A 5,614-nucleotide genomic window follows, 5' to 3' on the forward strand; every position below is an offset into this window, starting at 1 on the left:
TTGTCTCAATGCACTGTCTCAATTCACTGACATTTGATGATAGGAACGTGCTCCTGCATCAATTCCCTGGAGACATTGAGTCTCCACTGACTATGTTTGATTATGGATCAGTAAGTCATTATGTTTATTCTTAGTTTCTCAAGACAAGCAGGCATTCAACTCAACAAACAGGTTTCAGAGCAAAGGTTTCTTAGGCTTTTATGCCGCACCTCGTGAGTCATTACGTTCAAACAAAGGCATGCTAGGCAACTTATGCGCTGCTGTCGCAAACCAGGGGTGCTGGGGGTTTCGCTCCGGGGAGCACATACCACCTACTCACGCATTTTATAATGCGGACAGTGCCACTTCACCCCGGCTAGATGCCGGGGGTGCGGCAGTCTTTTATCTTAGCTGTGGTGACACTTGTGGTTACATTGGTATTAGTGATTCTTTCTTATACTTGCATCATTAAGACTATTCTGAAATTCCCTTCTGCACAGCAAAGGACCAAAGCTTTTTCCACCTGTACTTCTCACATGATCGTTGTCTCCATGACCTATGGTAGCTGTATCTTTATGTATATTAAACCATCTGCAAGAGAAAGAGTGACTGTGTCTAAAGGTGTAGCTTTGCTGTATACCTCAATTGCTCCATTACTAAATCCCTTCATTTATACTCTAAGGAACCAGCAGGTGAAAGAAGTCTTCTGGGATGTATTACAGAAGAATTTATGTTTCTCAAAAAAAAATGTTTTAGGAATATGATATGAATTACATCCTTAAAACCATAAAAACTGGAAAAACATTTTTATGTCTTTGAGTTGTATTTTTCTACCTCTACATTCTACCCTTTCTGATGAAATATTTCACATTGCCACAATAATTTCCTTTAATACAAATTTAACATCTCTTTTTTCATGTCCAGATATTAGCTTTAATCATTCATATAAAACAAAAAAGGCATCATTGTAGCTGAGGTCTCCTAATTTGTCCAGTTGACAAAGCACCTAGTAGAGTTGACAATATATAAGAAGCTTTAAAAATGTAATATGTATAAAGTACAAAGAAAAAATATTGAGAAACACATGAAAGAATATAAAATGGCCAGAGCCTAAGAAACAAACTAATGTACATATGGACATATCTACATATTGAAGAGAGACATGTAAATACAGAGAAATTTGCTTTTCCACATAACTTATTTTGTGTTTCTCCAGAAACTTAAGAGTAGATAGTATCTTTCAGTTACCACCCCCTGAGTTTGGCAAGAGATCACACACCAGAGTGCCCCTAGCTGCCATTTCCTATTACTTCCCTGGTGAAACAACTAAGGAGGTTAAGTTACTTCAGGAGACACTCAACAGGGCTCCCATTGTTCCCTCAAAATTCAGAGGTATAATGGGCCCCATTCATACAGAAAGATTATAAGCTGGGTGATGGTCTCTTAGAATAGCGTCATTTTTTTTGGTTGGGATATTGACTTTTCTTTTTTTTTTTTGTAGAGACAGAGTCTCACTGTACTGCCCTCGGGTAGAGTGCCGTGGCGTCACACAGCTCACAGCAACCTCTAACTCTTGGGCTTACGCGATTCTCTTGCCTCAGCCTCCCGAGTAGCTGGGACTACAGGCGCCTGCCACAACGCCCGGCTATTTTTTTGTTGTTGTTGCAGTTTGGCCGGGGCTGGGCTTGAACCCGCCACCCTCAGCATATGGGGCCGGCGCCCTACTCACTGAGCCACAGGCACCGCCGATATTGACTTTTCAAAAACACTGACTTGCACAAATAGACTTAATTATTTTAAGTACAGAAATAAAACTCAGCAGATACTAAACTGGGAGCCAGGCACACAAGTATTATCCCCAGCTCTCTAATGTGACTTTAAGCAAGTCATTTGCACTTTTGAACCTCAGTTTTCTTGTTTATGAAAATAAGCCTTTTCTTTTTTCTTTTCTTTCCTTTTCTTTCTCTCATTCGTTCTTTAATTCTTTCTTTCTTTCGAGAGTCTTGCTTTGTTACCCTGGGTAGAATATAGTGTAGTGGTGTCATTACAGCTCACAGCAACCTCAAACTATTGGGCTCAAGCCGTCTTGCCTCAGCCTCCCAAGCAGCTGGGATTACAGGCACCTGCCACAATATACCTGGCTATTTTTTGTTTGTTTGTTTTTTTAGTGGACAGAGGGTCTCACTCTGTCTGTCAAGACTACCCTTGAACTTCTAAGGTCAAGCAATCTTCCTGACTCATCCTCCTAGTGTGTTAAGATTATAGGCACGAGACACCATGCCCAGTCAATGAAAATAATTTCTAAGATCACTTAGACCTCTAAAATTATATGAACACCTATGAAGTCTATTGATGCTACTTTACTGTTCACTCCATCAAGTGGGGATAAGTTATAAGCAGATCATAACTTTTCATTCACTATCTGCACTTAAACACAAGGAGCCTTAATAAAAACAGACAAAGTCCATTTTCTATTCTCTCTCTGAAACAGACAAATCAGAATGAATTAAGTCCAGTGAGTCCCTCAATCCCCACAAGTCCAGGATCACTTAAGCAGGTAGCCCTATACAAAGCACAATGACAAAGAGTATAAAGAGAAGTCACAAAAATTTCTGTATGTCACCTTTTCTAAGGTCATTAATGCATTTTGAGAATCTCTTCATTTCTTTTCAATAACTGAAAATCCTCTGAAGAAAAATGTCATTTACATTAAGAATGTGATCAATGTTACAAGCTTCCAAATCATGTTGTTTTTTGTTTGTTTGTTTGTTTGTTTTTTTAACCTCAAAACTTGCCAGAGCAATGACTTCATATCTAGAGTGAAGATCTGCAGAAACTTTCTCAAACTGGCTGAGGATAGCACCTGCATTTGCTGACAAGAAGGCCTCATCATCTGTAATCAGCTTCTTTCCAAGATTCCTGACAGCTGTCAGTATCTCCAGTTTCTGTTGAGTATATGGTCACTTTCCAATTTTCCTATCATTAAATCTCTATCCATCTCTGCTAACCTTGTCTGAAGCTGACTTGCCTGTTTCTTTGCAAACAATCTGATAACCTCTGGGGTTTTAAAGGCCTGGCTGATAGCTGCCTGAATGGCCAACTGCATTCCACTTAGTTCATCTACCAAAGTCATATTTCCAGACATAATTTTCTTCAGTGAATCATTAAATTCAGTAAGTTGCTCCAGTTTCCTTTTTGGTTTCTTCATATTCATCTGTATCAAGTTCTTCTTTGCATTCCTCCAGATCTTGTAATCACTGCGTTAGTCTATCCAACTATTTTTCAAATTCTGTTTTAATTTGCTTGTCTCTGTCTTTCCTCTGGAAACCATTTTAATTTCTGTCTTAGTACTCTGAACTCTGAATAGCGCTGACCCGTCGTAGTTGGATAAACCTCAATTCTTTAAGTGCTGAGTGTCACGGGACAATGAAATTGTTCATCAGGTTTACATGAGGCTCAAAGTTCAAACCACGTTGTGATGGAGTTGGCTGAGGGCCCTGCCTGAGGGATCGCAAAGGGGAAGCACTTCCGCCTGACGCACACACTTCCTGCCTCCTGGAACCAGTGAGAGTGTGGCCGCTGTGTTCTTCTCACTGCGGTCGGGGTTGTAAGTCTTCTCTGGGAGAACTGGGCAGGTCAGCCTGACAGCGTAATAAGGACCCCTCCACCCCAGAGCCTCTAAAAAACCAGTACCTAGTAAAATCAGACCAGAAGAACCTTTTGTTCCAGACACAGGGGAGTTCAACTTCTTATATGTGGTCTATTCACTGAAATGTAAGTTACATGGCACATGAATGTACTGTTATAATAAGTCTTGTAATAAGACCTACAAAAATATTATGGGGCAGTTAGGATGGCATCTACAGAATTTTGGAGATAAGGGAGGCTTTTCAGGAGAAAGTTATGATTATGCTGAAACTAAAAATTTGTATAAGAAAAGATTACTAAGATACAAATACAGTAAAGAACTTCTATAGTTGACCACCTCCCTACATTGACCATCCCTTAAATTGATTTAATTTTCATAGATCAGACATGAACCTCATGTACATATTAGTATAGTAGGCCTAATTCCTTATGTTGACCACTTTCAGGTGTGGATTACTTTCATATGTTCACCAGTTTGTTATAATCCTGTAGGTAGTCAACTTACAGAGGTCCTACTGTATATGAAAATAGGAGATAGGTGTGAGGTAACCACATGCATTTGAAAAATTAGTAAATCTAATCATTAAAAAAAAAGGACTCTGAGATGTACGCCTAGGTAAAAGGTTGACAAGACACTCTCCGGACACTGCATGGATCATGCAAATGTGTTAAGCCTCTATTTCTTCATCTGTAAAGTAGGAGAAAAATAACTAATGCATCATTGTTTAGTAAATATGTGCTATGAATACTCCTTACCATTTGGTAGAGGACACTAGATTTTTTAATAATTCAGAAGGTGGTACAACTTATACTTGAATTGCTAGTGATGGTAGAAACAACAATAAGTCTGGAGACATTGAAGAGTCAAGACATAGATGGGAATATTTAGCAGAAAAGTATTTTGGCTTTAAATCTACGATATCAGTAATTTTTAAAGGTTTTATTTGTAAGAATCACTTAGATGTTTAATAGATGAAATTTGAAGTTATGCTTAGTGCTTTTGAGGCAGTATCTCTGGAATTCAGTTAATATATCCTACTCTTAATATGCACCCAAAGCTATTTTGAGTTTATAGTCTTTACTCAGCAACTACAGAGAGAAATCATTGGAAGTATATTTAATATAAAAAGTTAAATGTTTACCTCTTTTCTTAGTGAGATTATTCTTGGAAATGATACTCAATATGGGCTGTTTAGTGTAAGGAGAGTGGTGAGGGGGCATTGCTTTAAAATATTTATAAATTTTAAATCTTAGTATATTCATTAATATATGAGGCAGTGAGTCTATGATATTTTATTAAACTTTTAGAGGAAGAGATAGAGATTTGATGCCAGCTAGGTGAAATTTAGTATTTTTCAAAAAGTCTTAAATAGCCTACTCTTTATATCAACATTAATTCTTTATATAAATCTCTTCTTTATACAAATCTTCGTTCTTTATACAAATCTCTTCTCCTCTTTCTGAAGACCTAGATTATATCTTTATGGTGTAAAATCATACCATCATTTAATTTTCTTTTTTAAAATTTTCAATAAAATCAAAACTGTAATACATTTGTGGGGTACATTATGATGATTTGATATATAATGTGGAATGCTTAAATCAAACTGATAAACATAACCATCACCTCACTTATTTTTTGTGGTAAGACATTTATAATTTATTCTTTATTTTGAAATATACCCTTGCATTGTGCCCTTTAGGTGAGATCCCACCAAAGGCCCTCCCTCCATTTGATCTTGCCATTCCATTACTATGTATCTACCCAATAGGATAAAAATCATCTGACAGAAAATACATTTGCACCAGAATGTTTATTGCAGCCCAATTCATAATTGCTAAGTTGCAGAAGCAGCCAAAATGCCCATCAACTCCTGAATGCATTTGATTTTCGGTATGAAATGTTCTTTCATATATTCTTTTCTTTTTATTAAATCATAGCTGTGTACATTAATGCAATCATGGGTACAATGTATGTGCTGGATTT

The 5,614-nt window shown here is 37.4% G+C and overlaps 1 pseudogene; it reads right to left on the bottom strand.

The window, feature by feature from the left end:
* Window positions 1-2,683: 2,683 nt before the first annotated feature.
* Window positions 2,684-3,310, bottom strand: LOC128562451 (protein LZIC-like; annotated as a pseudogene).
* Window positions 3,311-5,614: the final 2,304 nt, after the last annotated feature.

Source organism: Nycticebus coucang, chromosome 12, assembly GCF_027406575.1.
Source record: "Nycticebus coucang isolate mNycCou1 chromosome 12, mNycCou1.pri, whole genome shotgun sequence".
Taxonomy (NCBI): Eukaryota; Metazoa; Chordata; class Mammalia; order Primates; family Lorisidae; genus Nycticebus; species Nycticebus coucang.